This window comes from Palaemon carinicauda, chromosome 4, assembly GCF_036898095.1.
Source record: "Palaemon carinicauda isolate YSFRI2023 chromosome 4, ASM3689809v2, whole genome shotgun sequence".
Taxonomy (NCBI): domain Eukaryota; kingdom Metazoa; phylum Arthropoda; class Malacostraca; order Decapoda; family Palaemonidae; genus Palaemon; species Palaemon carinicauda.
In genome coordinates this window covers 160,961,374-160,981,373 of record NC_090728.1, presented here as the reverse complement: position 1 = coordinate 160,981,373, position 20,000 = coordinate 160,961,374, and the positions used below count along the sequence as shown (strand labels likewise).

Below are 20,000 nucleotides of genomic sequence, written 5' to 3'. Positions count from 1 at the left end.
GGAACAATCGGCATTTATAACCAGACATGCGTGTAATGTTGGAAAAGTACTGTAGACAAAATTTGATGAAATGATATGCAAATAGGACACAAATGACCACACACCTATATTGCAATCACATGGCAGTCTGTTCCGATTTGTTCACAAAATCAGGGTAAATTTCATATATTCAAGTTTTTTTTTCTCCAATCACTACTCAATGCATTATATTCTCAAATCTGTAGAAGACACTCACTTTTATTTCTTCCAATCAACATTGAAACAGATTGATCTACAGACAAGAGACTTCTCGGCATGGTTTGGTCATCAAGTCACCGCAACTAAACCAGATGGCGCTGCTGTGTATGGTGTGACAAAAACGCCATGTGGAGAGGCAGAGATGACGCATCTATGGCTCCCTTAATCTATGATAAAACTCATTGCTCTTTGATGCCCTTATTCGAGACCAAAGGCTTTCGAGGCCTTTCACCAATTAAGCTTTTGGAGATTAGTGCACGATCCTCACAAAAATTATGTGTGTGTACCTAAATATATATATATGTATAGAAAGATAGATTGATAGATATATAGATAGATAGATAGATAGGTGAGAGTTCTGATGACTTTGAAGAAATATAATAATGAAGAGGTTTTGGAAGAAGAAACCAAGAAATTTAATTTTCTTTTTAGAATTGGCAGAAGCTATGAATCGGATTGTCTTGAATACATAGCTTGAGAAAAGGAGAAGTCATCTGGTACCATAATGAAGTGGTCAAAATGAGACACAAATTGGTTATGTTTTGGATAGGAAGGAAAACAAGAAAAATTGCGATAGATTGTTGTAGCTCATTATTAAGTGGGCTGGTGGATTTTAGGTTGAAAGCAATAACGAAAAGAGAAGTCCCTGTCAAGAATGGGAGGATCCTAACTTGGAAACTGATGAGGAAGAAGGCAAGTGCGTTCAGCAGTAAAGTGGAAAGAGCCAGTGAAGTGAAATATATAAATGGAAGGTTCGAATCAAAAGAAGAGATATGGGATTGTTATGATAGAAATTGTGGGTGCAGAAGCAGCAGAGATCTGAGGGAGGACAAGTGATGAACAACAACAGTAAAAAGAGACATGGTGCTAGAATAAAGAGGTTCAATCAGCTGTGAAGGAAAAGATTATAGCCAAAGTAAAGTGTGAAGAAGATAACGTCTACCAAACTAGTGAGGAATATAAACGGACTAAGATGGAAACAAAGAGAAAGGTAGCTAGTGCATAAGAAGAATTCAAGAGAGAGTGGTATGAGATGATGGGAACACCGGAGGGAGAAAAGGTAATCTACAGAATAACAATTGCGAAAAGAAAAGATTGATAAGATGTAGGAGATGTAGGAATGATTAAACATGAAAATGGAAATATCTTACATTGGAGAGTGCGAATGCTTCAAAGAAATGAAAAGTGAATAAAACTGCAGGAAAATCAGATGGCAAAAGAAATGGTTAAAGCAAATATTCGGTCACATATTATTGAAAAGGAAATGCCGAGGGACTGGGAAAATAGTTGTATGATTAGAATGTACAAACAAAAAGAAATGTAAAACTGCGAGAAATAAAGAGGAGTAAAGATTTCTGAACCTGCATTCAAGATGATAGAAAGAGTAAAAGGAATGTTGAAAAAGCAGACAGATTTACATGAGCATCAGCGGGGGTTTACGTATGAAAGAAAAGAGCAAAGTGAATGCTATCGTTATCGTTATGGAAGTATTTAGAAGGAAACAGTTAAGATTATGTGTTTTGTGGATCTTCAAAAGGCCTATGATAGGGTACCAAGAAGGTTAGTCTATTGTTGTTTGTGAAAGATAGGCGTGCCGTAAAAGTTGGTAACATTAGTGAAGATGATATATGAGGGGGCAAGAATTATCTTACAGAAAAAATATGGGGAAACGGAAGTATTTCATGTGGAGATTGGCCTCCATTAGAAATGTGCTCTGGGCCCATTCCTGTTCCTTGTCTTTATAAACACTTTGACATCGGAATTAAGAATCAACGAAGAACTGTGAAAACAGATTTTTGCTGATGATTAATTTATCATAGCAAACACAGCAGGAGAGCTGTAAGATAGGTTTTTGTTATGAAAAGGAAACGAATTGAAGGTTAGCATTGGAAAGGCAGAGCTATTGGTTACTAATAGATCAGTACAGGAAGAAATAAACAATCAAATGGAAGATGACACAGTACTAGAACAGAACAATGAGTTTAACTACTTGGGATCAATAATAACATAGGAGAGAGATACTTCGAAAGCAGTGAGACAGACAGTGAAAAAAAACATGGCGAAAATTTAAAGAAGTAGCTGGAGTTGTTTTAGACAAGAAAATGCAATTAAAACTCAAAATAAAGACCTGTAAGACAGCTATCGGACCAGTAATATCATATGGAGCAAAAATTTGGCTCTTAGAAGGAAAGAACTGAGATGAGGATGGAGGGATTGATTGCTGGAACATCACTATGAGAAGAATGTGCGGTATAATTTATGTAAATAATAAACCTAGGGAAGCTAGTCTGAGATACTATAGCCATGTAATATGAAGGGAGGAGGTGGAACCAACCAAGAGAGCTAAGGACATGCCAGTCATATTTGCAGAACGTATTCCAAATTTCTAATTCCCTAAAGAGTATTCAGTGGTCCTAAAAAGGGGGGAGAGCAAATCTCTCACAACTTCTTTCAAGTGTACCTACACATTCTCTTGAAAGTACACTGAAACTAATTCAAAAGGAAAATCAGTTTATGCCTAATACGAATAAAGAACCGAATGATAAAAGTTCACAAGTATCCGTTCTTTTCCAACATTTGAAATGTTTTTGGTTAGATCATAACCGGAAATACATTAGATGGAAATCATCCATGAAGGCAAGTTGAGCAAATATATAAAAGTTAAACTCTTTTTATAAGTCGAGAATAATAAAAAAAAAAAAGCATCTAAAGACAAACGTTTAAAGATTGGTAAGTAGGTATCTTTTGTAACAAAACTGCTGGCATGATATAATAATTGTACTAAGTATATAATACTGTGATTTTACGAGAAAAAAAGTGGCCATGCATCAATAGATAAGATTAACTCGATTTCGCTTATAAACCTGACATGCAATAACTATAACACTGAAGAATGATAGTGTAATTTTCTGCGTATCCCAAATAAATCTCTAACTTTCTTAACGAAAATTATGTTCGAAAAAAATGGAAATTTAAAACTTGATTCAAGTCATCGTATTTACAATATTTAGTAAAGTCATCGAAAAATTAGTCAAATCGTTTCTTGGTTCACAATTCGTTTCCTTTTGGTTTCTTTTGAGCCTCTCTATCAATTTTTCAATTCATTATTCAAGCTCGATAAAATAAGGAAAGATTCATTCTTGGACTATAGTAAATTTAATCGAAATAAAACTGCGATGTACAGTAATACAATACTTTTTATAAAGTTTGAAAATATTCATATTCAATCATTATTTTTATTTTATTGTTGAATTGAAATCATTGGAGGGGCTGCCATCATCTTGCCTTGTAAGGTCCTTTTTTTCTTATTCCTAGAACTAACTTATCGTATGCATTGCTTTGTTATGAAGCAGTAGCCACACCCACATCGAAACTTTCATCACCTTGGTAAAAAAAAAGCTTATATAATACAATAAGCATGACTCATTGTTTTCATAGTAAACTTCTAATCAACACAAACTAATGTAGTTTTCGAAATTATTACTTTTCGAACGTAATTCTTTTTTAATAATAAAGCTAATGATCATATATGAAGAAATGCACAGGCTACTGGGAAAAAGACAGATAAATACAGAAATAGAGCTCACAGTCATTACACACACATACAATATATGAAAATAGATAAATAAACAAATATATATATATATATATATATATATATATATATATATATATATATATATATATATATACACATATATAGATAGATAGATAAATATATACATACACATACATGTACAGTATATATATATATATATATATATATATATATATATATATATATATATATATATGTATATATATATACAAACATATATATATATATATATATATATATATATATATAGATACATAGACATATATATATATATATACATATGTATATATATATATACATATATATATATATAAATACTGTACATATATGTGTATGTATATATTTATCTATCTATATATGTATATATATATATTATTTTTTTTTATTTATTTATTTTCATATATTGTATGTGTGTGTAATAACTTTGAGCTCTATTTATTGTCTTTTTCCCAGTAGCCTGTGCATTTCTTCATATATGATCATTAGCTTTATTATTAAAAAAGAATTACGTTCGAAAAGTAATAATTTCGAAAACTACATTAGTTTGTGTTGATTAGAAGTTTACTATGAAAACAATGAGTCATGCTTATTGTATTATATAAGCTTTTTTTTACCAAGGTGATGAAAGTTTCGATGTGGTGTCGCTACTGCTTCATTAGTTTTTGTGCTGGGTTTAAAACAATAATGATTTTATATATATCTTGTACTTTATTACATAATGCATTATAAATGGTCTGAAAAATCGTGCGTTCAGCGATGAGAAATAATCCACGACAGAGAGACTGCAACACCATCTACCACAATCTACCGAAGGTGCAAATTAGGAGATTACAAAATATAATAAACAGAAGAGCAAGACTGAGAAAAGGTGTCCCACTCCGAGAAAGGATCCATCCTATACAAATTAAATTAACTGGTTGCCTATTGAAACTACAATAGAGATTAAGATATGTGCAATACCCATAAATTATCGAAGAAAATTGTTACATATCATGCAGCCAACTAATCTTGTAGACACGCGATCAGTTACAGATGATTTTGAATGATTGGAGACATGTTATATGTCTAATGTTGGTTCTAGAGCTTTCAAATATCTGCCCCGAGACTATAACAAGCCCCCACTTGACATTCAAAAGACTGAAGATATTAAGGCTTTCAAGGAGAAATTGAAGACTTTCTTGCTATCTAAGTGCTCCGATAACATGGATTTGACAATAAACACAAACTACGCAGCGTGATACGCAAAATACCTAAGAATTTATACAATAAACTGATTTTGTAGGGCCCGTAGTGAGTAGGGTTCCCTCGTGTGATAGGACCGGAAAGCAGCCCTTCAAGTAAAGTGAGGATTAAAGTAGGAAGTTATAACTGTACACGTGGATTCTTATCACATAATCATTGACTAACACCTGTTCTGTAATAATTAGTTAGTGTGATGTGATCATTAATTTCTTGCCCTTCGTTACTAGATGTATGATGTTGACGATGAAAAGTACTGAAGATAGGTGTATTGGACATCGTAAGTTATTCGCATCATATGAGCAGTAATTCCCGATATAACCATACCAGTCGTAGTTGAAAGACATACCTTTCTCCCTAAGGAAAAACTAACAAAGACAATTGCAAGAGATCTTGAGGGGTCATTGTTATTCCTAATGTAACAGGAATAGGGTACACCCTAAAACCTAAAGATCATAGTTAGAGATGCCAACAGGCGCATTATCTATCTGACTTTCCGAAACAAATAAATTTTTTATACAGTTTGATTGATATTTTAATAAAGTAAAAGACGGAAAAGGTAGCGAAATCGTGCATTGCATTTATGTATGTTTATGATAGATATAAAACGTTAAAAAAATATAAAATAATGCCACAATGGCACAATGAAAGGTTAATTATTTGCCTGTCCTTTTGTCAGATCTGTTCCTGGAAAAAATTAACAGTGCGAATTGTTAAGAAGGCAAATGAATCCAGACATGCAATTGAATAAACGCGCAAACCAAGAAGACGAGTCGTCGCTAGAGACCAGCTCAATAAGGAAGTAGCCAGGGACTGTTAGGGCGTCGGAGTCTTTGTTTACACCCAGAACAACTCTCGGTCACAGGCAAGGTAGCATAGAGATGCGCAATGCTGTTCAAAGCCTCCAGTTAAGAAGTTAATAGTGACACTTGTGGGAATGGGCGCCTAATGTGCAAATGCAACCTTTGTGACTATGGGTGAATAAATTTGCAGTAAGAACCTTTTGCCAAAGCATAAGTGACCCGAGGCATCTTATGCACTTATAGATTTTATGAATGCAAATTTCATTTCTTATTAGGAAATTGGTATAGGAACCAGAAACTTTGAATGTATGAAAGTTCGTACGAAAAAGGAATATTCATTTCAGTTTATTATAAATTGATAAAACAGATAAAATATATGTCTACAAGATTCTGACATATATCTTAACCACAAATGCTGACAAGAATAAAAGAAACCTGAAGTTTGGGCAAAATAAGTTGCCACAGGCTGTAAATCAAGTGTCAAAATGTCTGTGACAAATACTTGGGTTCTCTGTATGTATAAAAGTTGTTTTTACGCCAAACCCGGTAGAGATTAAGAGTTGCATAGTAACGTTGAGGGATTGTACTGCCAAGTGACTAGCACCGAGGTCGTCAAGTTCAAACCATTAGAGAAAGAATAGAAAAAGAAATAAAGAGCCAGCCCATTCACTAACGCGAACGCACGAATGAGTATGTGAATACACGGCTACAAAGAAATTAATAGTATGGTTATGCTAATGCTGATAGCCAATGCACAAAATGGTTGCATTGATAATCTCACTCAAATCTGCACCGTCAAATGAACAATTTTTACTACATTATTCATAAAAAGAGTTACTTGATATTTAAATTCCCATAACAAACGTCTTATGCTTAAAATGTCCAAAGGCATCTACAGCAGCTGATGTTGAGGAAGACGAGTGGATCCAAGTACGTTGTCGTATCTGTCGAGGAAAACCAATTTTTCATATCTCAGATATGATAAATGGGACTAGACTATACCTATATGTAATTAATAGAAGGATTCTACTTTTTGATTACTTCACTGTAATTTGTCTCAGAGCTCAAATAAACAATGTAGTAAGAACCGCTGGATATCACCTTAGAAACGTTGCTTTTATAAAGAAGTACCTGGATGAATATTCTGTAGAGAAACTTGTGATAAACTGTGTTATTACCACGATTGACCACTGCAACTCCATGTACAACAATCAACCCAAAGTGCAACTTAATGAATTACAAAACATAATTAACAGAGGAGCAACACTAGCTACCTATTAAAGCTAGAATAGTTCAAAGTATGGACAATAACCATTCAAGTTATCAACCGGGCATCCAAAATATCTAAGATAATTGCTATACATCGTGCGGGCAACGAATCGTGTAGACACGTGAAGGTACTGATGGTATAGAATTACTGGAGCCAAGATGTATGTCTAGTGTAAGTTCTAGAGCTTTCAAATATGCGGCCCCATGATTATACAAGCTCCCACTAGACATCTAAAATACTGACGATATTAAGGATTTTAAGAAGAATCTAAGAGCTTTCCTTTTTTTATATGTTATTCGATAATGTGGTTTTGGCAATTAACACAGAATGCGCTTTTTGATACGCTAAATACTTAGGATTGTATACGACATACATCCTGTAGGGCACAGGGTTCTCCTTAGTGATATGACCATGAAAAGGTCCTTAAAGACACTAAAGCAAAGAAAGCATCACCTATTATTCAACGTAAATCATAACCTTATTAAGAGAACTTGATATTATTTAAGTCTGTCACCTTCCTTTAAGAAACTAACTTTCAGATATTAGGAACCCGAAAGGTAAATATCTCGAACTGCTGTTTCTTTAATGATTGACTAGTTATAATCATCCTTAAAAATAATTAAATCATCCAGCTAGGTAAACAAAGGTAAATGCAATACTTGAATAGACTGCAAAATTGGTTTGCATAGTAACAACCATATCCCAAGGCTCTTTGCGTTTTTCTAGCGTATATTGACTTTTGACATTTGTGGAGGTCTGCTACTACACATTAAAGAAAACAATTGAACACTTGTTTCTTTCATATTAGAGAAGAACGTTTTAATGCAACGTGACGATGGTATAGTTATTGTTTTAAATTTCCAGCATTAAGATGTTTGTTTCAAATATCTTAAAAGCAGCTCTTAATATTTTAATGATGATCTGATATTCACAGCAAGATCCTAAATCAAGATAAAAAAAATAACAAAACAGTGAAATTCTTTAAGTATGTCTAAAAAGAGATGTGCTGATTAGAAACAAAATGGACGAAAACATACAAGAAATGGACAAGTAAGTAAAAAGGATTAAACACACACGTGACGGGACATCATATGTTAACAATCTAACAAAGACAATACACCTGTAAGTTCCCTCTAGCGTTCACTTTTCACTGCACACCTTTTTGCTAAACTCCTCCTCTCAACGCTACCCGCCAACACAGCATCCAAGAACCTTCCACACCTAAACGGGCAAACATATCTGCTAATTCGTGAAAACATTTATTCTCACAGTATCAACGAAAAACACTATATGCTCCGTGACCTCTACTGAGCTCGCTGACCATCAGTAAAAAAAAAGTCGATAGAATAATTCATGAAGGAGGTGACTGCAAATTCTGCGCGGCTGAATGCATCAATAACTTGAAGGTTCGATTAAGTCACTCTAGATTCACACTCTCGCTTTCCAAGCAAGGTTGAAAATCTTGAGTATATTATGTCAGGCGAAAAATTAGAAATGCTTACACTTACATAGTCTTTTTATCTACACTCATATTCACGTAATATCATACACTATATATATATATATATATATATATATATATATATATATATATATATACCATATATATGTATATATATACATATATATATATACATATATATATAATGTATATATATATACATATATATATAATGTATATATATATATATATATATATATATATTTATATATATATGAGTGTGTGTATATATATATATATATATATATATATATATATATATATATATATATATATATATACTGTATATAAAACATACGGTACAATTTGCACAACCAATACCAGTATTGATAAATAAGAAAAGTGATGGGCTCTCTTGCTGTAGGATAGTATTGTATCAATAACCCCTCATCAATCTCCCCTATATAATAAAGAACAAGTGTCTGGCCTTCTATATAAATATAAAATATATATATGAGTATAGTCATATCCTTGTGAAAAGGAATGCCCGAGAGGAGTGGGTGGCATGAGTTGAATCTGTGTGTGTGTGTGTGTGTGTGTGTGTGCATATCTATCTAAATATTTAGCTATCATTTTTGACGGGTCACATATACTATATATATATATATATATATATATATATATATATATATATATATACATATATATATATATGTTATACATATACATATACACACACACGCATATATATATATATATATATATATATATATATATATATATATTTATATATATATATACATATATGTATATATATATATATATATATATATATATATATATATATATATATATATATATATATATATATATATGTGTGTGTGTGTGTGTGTGTGTGTTGGTGTGCGTGTGTGTGATGCTCTCAGAAAGTTACAGAACAATGCATTTTGCTATAAACGTACAGTACACTATTCATAGCAGTGAATCGCAGTGTATTAGGTCCTTGATAGTCACCTCAACTGCAAACTCATTCAACTGCTGTGACTCAGATTCAGTCAATATTTCTGCAGCATTTAGTCTACTTGTACCCGACATGCAAGAGGACCCGACTGTCCTTGGGCATTTAGCAACATGTTTTTATCCTGGGCTACCAACCCTACCCTCAAACTAGAGCAGATGGCGGAATGTTGATCTCTGGATCATTCTACTGATATCTTCAGTTATTATTCCTTACATTAAGGAAAATCAATATGGATTCCAGTTTTCGTGAAACTCGAAACATCAACTTCTTGTGGGTTTAACAATTCCTCTCAGCTAAATATAGGTTGTCCTTCCGTGCACTTGAACTTTATTCTAGTGGATCCAGTGCAGCGAATTTCAAAGCCATTAACGTCACCTTGAGGAGAGTTTTTTTTTTTTTATTTTTTTTTTATTTTACCACAGCCGGTGGGTTCCCGAGAGGCACTATGAATAGGAGATATATATCATTTCATCTTGTATTTACTTTTGTTCCATCTTCAAACAATATGAAAATTTAAGCGAGACTTTCTCGTTCCCCTCACATATAGTTCACTGCAATATAAATTTAGACAATCTACGCACCTATTTTTTTCCAACAGTCTGTGATTTCAACGTAACAAAGCAAGTTATCTAAGGATACACTTTATGGGATTTTAAACCAACACGTGTAGTTGACTGCCTCTCCCTAATAATTTCTTTCTTTTAACAACATACAAGAATTATATATTCCTTTTGAGAATGATCACTAATCAACTTTTCAATCAAATTCTCACCAGAAAAAAAAATCAGAGCGAGTAAGTAATAAAGTTTCCGAAGAAAAGAGAAGCTAGTAGTTGGGCAACACTGATCGTCCTGGCTACCACCACTACAATTCCGCGTAGCAGCAGCCACTGACTAAACACATCCCATCGGGTCCGATCCCGAGCTACAACTGAAGGATACGGTCCTACTCGATGGACCCTCGCATGTGCAGTCAGTCAGTCGTTGTTCAAAGCAGGCGAGTCCTTCGACTACATACTAACAGGTAACTTATCATACTTCGCAGGATTCCCACGCAGCGAGATTGCATCACGACCAAATTCTCTTCGCATCTTCCGTCAACTTTTCCATCGCGATAATCAGATTCATCTGATGAAGATAACGATTATTAATCATTCAGCATTATGCGACGAGTTAGTGAGTAGAGTAATTACAAATTTGATGAAATATTCCATACTCATCTTGACTTTCCTTATGTCTTACTGAAGGGGAATAAATACTGCATTGCATTTCAGGAAGAGTATATTTGTTTCAATAACGAACGAGAATTATATTAATGGCCATATAAGGAAAAGCAAAACAGGTAGTTTTGTTTAATTACAATGATAACCAATACACAACATCAAACATTAATTCCCTCTCTATACATATTTTTGGATAATGTATATATGAAAGAAGTGACAATTTTCAGCATTTGTATTAAAAACTGTACATAAGAAATCCCAAAGGAATTGTTTTGAAGTTGAGGTTTTTCAGAGATATTTGATATCCATTGAATCGAATAGATATATTAGAAAAGGAAAATACATCATTCGTTTCCATCACAAAAAAAGTACTCTTGATTCCTTTGGAAATTATCATCTATAGACGTCAGCTATCTAATTTCATCATTCACATAAGCCAGTAGTACCACCATTTCTACCTAATGAATGAAAATGCATATCGTGTGTAACATCAACTTTGGCAAATGGGTTATTTCTTTACACGTAGTAATGCTTTTGAAATATTTCTTTTAATTGCATAGTAAAGATGATCGGTTTCATAAGATATTAAGATAAGGAGCGAGAGTGAAAAATATTTGAAAACTAATTTGACATATTTTGTGCTTTGACTGAAAACCACTGCAATAACGACGGCATAATTTTGAAGACATCTCTTCCCTGCAGTAGTAATGAAAAACGTACCACACAGCAATGTGTCACAAATAATTGCACAAAATTAAAGATCATTAGTAGCTTATCGATCACTCATACTCGTTCACATCTAACGCGCTCAGATTATGCCTCTTCATGATACAAATACCTTTTACAGAACTAGATTTTCCTAACACTGTGGTGGGAAGCAAAATCATAAAACAAACCCCCGCCCTTGAATCTTGCTTACTTATAGTCTCTGCAAAACAAATTCTACCTTCGTAATCTTACAATTGGACTCTTAGATAGACGGGACATTCAAACTAAACATAATCCTTAAACTTATATTACTTAATTTTAATCATCATAATCATCATCATCATCATCATCATCTCCTCCTACGCCTATTGACGCAAAAGACCTCGGTTAGATTTCACCAGTCGTCTCTTTCTTAAGCTTTCAATTCAATACTTTTCCATTCATCACATCCTACTTCACACTTCATAGTCCTCAGCCATGCAGGCCCAGGTCTTCCAACTATTCTAGTGCCTTGTAGAGCCCAGCTGAACTTTTGTGAGTGCGACAAGCATGCCCAATCCATCTCCATCTACCCCTCATCATAATCTCATTCCCACATGGCACTCGAGTAATCTCTTTTAGTTCCATTTCTAATCCTGTCCTGCCATTTAACTCCCAATATCCTTCTGATGGCTTTGTTCTCAAATCTAATAATCTATTGGAGATTGTTTCATTGTCATACCATGACTCGTGTCCATAGAGTAACACCGATCTCACTAAACTGATATATAGTCTGATTTTTATATGTCATTTTAGGCGATTTGATTTCCAAATTTTACTTAACCTAGCCATTGTTTGATTCGCTTTTTTCAATCTTTCACTAAACTCTAAATCTAAAGACCCTGTATTGGAGATCATAGTTCCTAAATACTTAAATGATTCGACCTCATTAATCCTTTCTACTTCTAATGATATTTCATATTCCATTGCATACTCCGTTATCATTATCTGTCTTTCTTCTGTTTATCTTCACCCTAGCCTCGTATGATATTTCATGCATTCTGGTAAGCAAGCATTGCAAATCTTGCGGTGTTCTACTAACAAGGACAGCATCATCAGAATACCCAGTCAAAAATACCCCAACCCAACATAGCATATTTATATGAAATAAATAAACTACAACCTAACAAACAACGGAAAATAGACATACTTACAGTATATAGTGTGTGTTTATGTGAACATGGACACCACTACGCCCACTCTCTTTACTTTATTTCATTTTAAGGTCTGTTTTCCTGATCCTATCACACAAGGAACCCTATGCCCTATAGCACCAACAAAATCTGTTTGCTGTATACACTCCAAGGTATTTAATGTATCACAGTGTATTCCTAGTTAATTGTAAAACTCACTATCAAAGCACTTGCAAAACAAGAAAGTCTTCAGATTCTTCCTGAAAGCCTCAACATCTTCAGTCTGTCGGATGTCTTATAGGAGCTTATTGTATAATTTTTGGGCCACATATTTGAAAGCTCTAGAGTCTAGAACCTACAGTAGACAAATATCTTGGCTCCAATAATTTGAAACCATCTGTAACTATTCTCGTGTCTTCACGATTTGTTGGCTGCGCAATGTATAGCAATTCCATTAGATATTTTGGAAGTCTAGTTATCCTAACTTGAGTTATTGCACATATCTTAAACTCTAATAGGCAGCCACTGTAATTCAATTACTTATAACAAGTAAGGTTGGTTCTCCAGTCGGGACATCTGATCATGCCTTGATTTCATTAGTAGTGAAGACTGAGCAGCCTGTCACTGATGTATCATACTCTTGTAAGATTTATATGAAATCTCAAGCAGACTGGAATGTGATTTTGCATGATGTTTTGGTCTTGAATTGGTCACAATTATATAGCAGTGTTGATCCTGTTGTCCCTTTGAATGAGAATCTAATCAACATAATTGATAGGCGTATCCCTTAAGTGTGCTAAGGTACCGAGTGAAGGACAAACCATGGTTCAATGATGATTGTAGACGTGCTTTTTGGAGAAGCAGGAGGTCTATCATCTTTGGAAGGGTAACAGATCAGATTTGACCTGGAAAAACTATACTCAGCTTAGAGGTTTTGCTCAGAGAGTTTATGCTTCAATTGAAAAGGAATATAATTTAACCATGAAAGAAACCCTTTCTGGAACAACTCAGGAACATAAATGGTGGTTTACCCTTAAATCTGCACTCTTTGGTGTAGTTGCAACAGTTCCTCCTTTACTTAAACCAGATGGCTCAGTCACTCACTGTCCAAAGGAAAAGACAATCTTTTTGGCAGATGTGCTTGACAGTAAACAGAAACTCGAACTTCCTCATTCCTGTTTTCCTAGGCTAAACTAACTAGTTTAGCTTTTCGATCTCGTGAAATTAAAGCTCTGTTGATGGACCTTGATGCTGTGACGGCGCCGAGTAAGGCTGTGAACTCAAAGGCAGGTTGGAAACGACTGAGTTATATTATTGTAGAACATTCTCCTTATATACAAAACCTCAAGGCAACAGGACATAACAAGTTCACAAGACAGACAATATTACAGAGGAAAAACCAGACATGAATTTTCATGTTCGTTTTAGTGCGAGGGAAGAGCGAAGATACAAGCATAATATATACAAAAGGAATTATGTACAATTGTGTGAAACACGGTTGGTACAATGCTTATGGATGTATATTTTTCCTTTGTTTTTTATAAAGTCTGCAGATTTCTTAGCTCTAAAGTTATCTGTTATTTTGCACAAGTTAGCAAGAATAGCAGCTTTTAGCATTTGCTGGAGAATTGGCAATGTTACTCCCCTATGTAAATGTGCTTGTGGTAGCTCAAGATCAACTGATTACCGCCCAATTTACATAACTCGCATATCATCTATAGTTTTTAGACGTCTTCTGGCAAAACGTCTTAACAGGTTTGCTGAAGGTAATTATCTATTCCCTAGCTTGCCATTTGGTTTTTGTAAAGGCCTTGGGGCTTGTGATGCCCTTCTTACAAGAAATCCCTTGATTGTGGTCATGAAGTTCGAATGATTGGCCTTGATTTTACTGTTTCCTTTGACCGTGTTAATCATGAAGCCCTTGTTTTCAAACTCAAACAGTTGGGAGTGGGTGGGTCGTTTCTTACTATTGTTATTTAATTTTTGAGTGATATATCTCAAAGTGTTATTGTTGATGGACACCATAGTGAGTAAAGGAATGTGATTTCTGGTGTTTCACAGGGTAAAGTTCTTGCCCCATTACTTTTCATACTATATACTCAAGACATGTGGTTTGGCTTAGAAAACAAGCTTGTTGCATATGCAGATGATGCTACTCTCTTTGCATCAATTCCATCCCTTGAATGTAGATCTGGGGTTGGTGAATCCTTTAATAGAGATTTAGCTAAAATTAGTGCATGGTGCAAATTATGGGGAGTGAAGTTGAATCCTTACAAAACTCAAAGTATGATTGTAAGTAGGCCAAGGACAGCGGCTCCTTAACATCCGGATCTCAGTATTGATAATGTTTCTTTAACTTTTTATGGTTCTTTTGAAATTTTAGGTGTGATTCTCGACAGCAAATTTACTTTTGAAAAAAAAAAAACATTAGGTCTGTGTCTTCTTCAATTGCACAAAAAAAATCGCATATTGAGAAAATCTTTTAAGATTTTCGGTGATCAATCTATTCTGAAGAAGTGTTTTAACTCTTTCGTTCTACCTTGTTTCGAGTATTGTTCTCCTGTGAGGTCTATAGCTGCTAATTCTCATCTTAATTTGTTGGACAGAAACTTGCAGTCTATTAAATTTCTCATTTCTGATCTAGATATTAATCTTTGGCACCGCCCTTCAATTAGTTCATTGTGCATGCTACATATGATTTTTCATAATTTTGACCATTCAGATCTTCCTGAATGGTCAATACTTCACAGTATTCTAGAAGTTTCATTCCAGCTGTGACCAAGTTGTAGAATGATCTTCCTAATCGGGTAGTTGAATTAGTAGAACCTCAAAAGTTCAAAGTTGCAGCAAATGTTTTTATGTTGAACAGGCTGCCATAAGTCTTTTTATAGTTTACATATGACATAACTGTTTTTTGTTGTTACTGTTTATAGAATGATTTATTGTTAATTTTTTCTCATTTATCTATTTCCTTATTTCCTTTCCTCACTGGGCTATTTTTCCCTGTTGGAGCCCTTGGGTTTATAGTACCTTGCTTTTCCAACTAGGGTTGTAGCTTGGCTAATAATAATAATGATAATAATTATAATAATAATAATAATAATAATAATAATAATAATAATAATAATAATAATTAGTAGCCTATAGGAGTAGTTCTTTCTAGTGGTAGGACTGAAACGTCCGAAAAAAAAAAAAAAAAAATAGTCACATCTCTCTGGCCGCTAGTGACTTAGTAGTCTATCTAATGTGGTCAATTCGACAATCTATGTCGAGTCGTCATATTCATCAGCACCATTAATATTTCAAGAATAATTCAAGTCAATATTTCTTAGAGAGCAAAAGTCGTCATCAAGAATTTTAATATTACAATTTGCCAGCACAAGGCTTTCCAAGACCATAATCCTGTCCGTTCCACAGAGGAGGGAGAAGAACTGTTCTTAGTCAAAATAGGATAAATGAGAAGAAAGAAGTGCGACATCCAAATTAAAAATCTTATGAACACTCTTAGCTAACATAACTATCGCATAACATTATTCTTACCAATATTAACTTCCTTCTCTCACACACCCTCCTAAACTCTGTCACTAATCGACCAAACTTCTCCTCAGAGTCTGCAATCAATACTGTATTATCTACAAATAACAACTGATTCACGTCCCATTCATGATCACTCTCATCTATTAATTCCAATCCTCAACCAAACATTCGAGCATTCACCTCTCTCACAACTCCATCAACAAATTGAACAACCATGGTGACATCAAATACATGTCTCAATCCCACACTCTGGAAACCACTCACTCACTTTATTTCCTATCATAACACACGCTTTACTGCCTATACATAAACTCTTCACTGCTTGCAACATCCTTCAACCAATTCCATGTAACCTCTTTTCAATCTACATCACTTTCCTATCAACTCTATCATAACTTTACTCCGGATCCATAAAAGCAACATACACCGCCTTACCTTTTGCTAAATATTTATCAGAAATCTAACTAACTTTAAAAATCTAATCCATACATCCCCTACCTCTGCTAACCCCCCCTCCCCCTGCACTTCTAAGATTGTATCCTCTGTTTTCTCGTAATCACAATTAATCAGCATTCTACCATACACTTTTCAAACGACAATCATCATATGAACAATTAAACAGAGTGGTACCCCAGGGAAGTGTACTAGGTTCAGTTTTATTCCGTATCTATACCATTTATTTATCAAAAGTACTACAGAGGAAAGAAGTGAAGTTTAAACTATTTGCGGATGATACACAATTTACTTCTCCATAAATGACATTGATGATAATGCTGAAGCTTCAAAACAGGTTCTTACCAGTGTTAATTAATGGATGGCCCTTAAACTACTAAAAGTAAAAGAAAATAAAAGTTAGTTTGTAACAATTGGAAGGAAAAACACATAAGAAACTTGGGTGACATCCAAATAAATATCAATCATAACTTGGTCCCGGTTTCTAGTAAAGTTCGTGACCTAGACATACCTCTTGACTGCAGTTAGTCTCGCAATGCTCAAATAAATAACGTAGTAAGAACCCCTGGTTATTATCTTGGAAACATTGCTTTTGTAAAGAAGTACCAGGATGAATAATCTGTAAAGATACTTGTGATTTTCTGTATTTTTACCAAGATTGACTACTGTAACTACATCTACTACAATCTACTCAAATTGTAACTTAAGAAATTACAAAATATAATTACCAGAGGAGCAAGACTGGTAAAAGGTGTCCCACTTCGAAAAACGATTACTCCTATACTAATGGAATTAAAGCTATAAGATATGTGCAATAACCCATCAAGCAATCAGAACCGGACGTCCAAGATATCCAAGGGAAGGTTCTAGGACAGTTTGATTTTGGAAATTTTGATACCGGACATTTCGCTACCGGACATTTTGTGACTAGGCTTTTTTAGTACCGGACATTTCGATACCACTAGATATTATTATTATTATTACTATCATTATTATTATCATTATTATTATTATTATTATTATTATTAATTGCTAAGCTACAACCCTAGTTGGAAAAGAAGAATGCTATAAGCTCAGGGGCTCCAACAGGGAAAACAGCCCAGTGAGAAAAGGAAACAAGGAAAAAAAAAACATTTTGATACAGTAACATTAAAATAAATATATCCTATAGAAACAATAAAAACTTTAACAAAACAAAAGGAAGAGAAATAAGATAAAATAGTGTGCTTGCGTATACCCTCAAGCAAGCGAACTCTAATCCAAGGCAGGGAAAGACCATGGTACAGAGGTTATGGTACTACCTAAGGCTGGAGAACAATGGATTGATTTTGGAGTGTCCTCCTAGAAGAGCTGCTTATCATAGGTAAAGAGTTCCTACTACCCTTACCAAGAGGAAAGTAGCCACTGAACAATTACAGTGCAGTAACCCCTTGGGTGAAGAAGAATTGTTTGGTAATCTCAGTGTTGTCAGGTGTATGAGGATAGAGGAGAATATGTAAGGAATACGTCAGACTATTCGGTGTGTGTAAAGGCAAATGGAAAATGATCCGTAACGAGAGAGTAGGATCCACTGTAGTACTGTCTGGCCAGTCAAAAGACTCCATCACTCTCTAGCGGTAGTATCTCAACTAATTTATATATATATATATATATATATATATATATATATATATATATATATATATATATATATATATATATATATATATAGATGTGTGTGTGCGTGAATATATTAGAGCTTATTTCAAGTGCCACCTTGTTTTTATAATTGGTGGTTTAAATAATTGCCACACAGTTCTTGTAATTGGTTGCTTAAATAATTTTTTTCAAAGACCGGCTATTTATAGTAAATATTGGTCGTAACCTAAATATTCTCAGTCTTTTCTATCACTTTCAGTCGACTACTAGCGCTCGGCTCTCAATTACGGCTGCTGCATTTGCGTATATATATATATATATATATATATATATATATATATATATATATTGTATCACCCAGGCCTCGTCTAATTGCTTCAACAAAAAATGGGAAGAAATTAATAGATGATCTAAACTATATATATATGATAAACACAAAACTAATATGGATGGTTCAAAGCAGTATTGCCAGTGCGAAATCAGGTTGTGTAAAGCCCGCGTACACACCTTTATTGGTGATAGTGACAACAAAATCGTTAAGACTGTAGGTGAACATAGTCACAGTGCTACAGCAGCAGTAGTAGAATCGAAAGAAGCACATCATCAAATGAAAATTATGTCTGGTTCTACATAAGACGCTCCTCGGATTATAATATGTAAAGACACCCAAAATCTGAATGCATGTGCTTTTCCAGAATTAGCTTCAGTATCATCGTTGAGTCGTAGTATCAGGCGTTGAAAACAAGTAGAAGATAATATACCTCCTATACCTCAGGTACGGCATGGTTATTTGATTCCTGTTCAGTATTGTTACCTTGAAAATGGATTGCAGTGGTTATAATTTGACAGTGGCGAGCATGATACTGAAAGAATTTCAATATTTGCAACTGACTCGGGAATCAGTGACATCAAAAGAGTTAAAAATTGGGCAGTAGATGGAACTTTCAAGTGTACCCCAATTAATTATTATCAACTGTACACTTTTCGTATTCAAGACAACGGCATTAGTGTTCTGAGAATGTTCGCCTTGCTGCCAAATAAGACAAGATGCTTATAATAGACTATTTACTACTGTAAAAGAACTCTTGCATAAAATCGAACCAGCCACTGTGAGGATGGATTTTGAAAAAGCGGCCATCAGTAGTTTTATTAGATATATTCCCTAGTTTAGATGTTACCTGTTGCCTATTTCACCTCTCACAAAATGTTCATAAACAAGTTGTTACAATAGGTTTTAAACAAAAATATCACCAAGATGATGATTTTAGTTTAAAAGTCAGATGTTTATCCGCACTTGCTTTCCTTCCCATTGACGTTATTGACGGCTTCGAAGAATTCACTGATGACGACGATTTTCCACAAGAGCTTGTTTCATATTTCGAAACATATTATATTGGAGGAGTGAAAGGTCGTGGTCAACGAAGGCAAAGGGTCGAGCCAGTCTTCCCTATTCATTTATGGAACGTTCATAAACGCACTGAAAATGGTAAGCCGCTCACAAATAACCATGTTGTAGGATTTCATAATTCTCTAAGAAGCTCAGTAACAAATGTGCATCCTAATATTTGGTCCCTTATAACTGCTTTAAAACATTAGGAGGTTCTCATTGCAACAAGAATTGCCCATCGCAATCGTGGAGACAGTATAACCTCACAGAAAAA

General features: G+C 34.2%; 1 protein-coding gene across 1 annotated transcript in view; it reads right to left on the bottom strand.

Annotated features, from left to right (window-relative positions):
- The window catches only part of LOC137639734 (uncharacterized), a 199,836-nt gene extending 189,286 nt beyond the window's left edge, over window positions 1–10,550 (bottom strand). The window contains exon 1 of the mRNA XM_068371980.1: window positions 10,382–10,550. The gene's annotated coding sequence lies outside the window, so the exon portion shown is untranslated. The remainder of the gene's footprint in view (window positions 1–10,381) is intronic.
- Window positions 10,551–20,000: the final 9,450 nt, after the last annotated feature.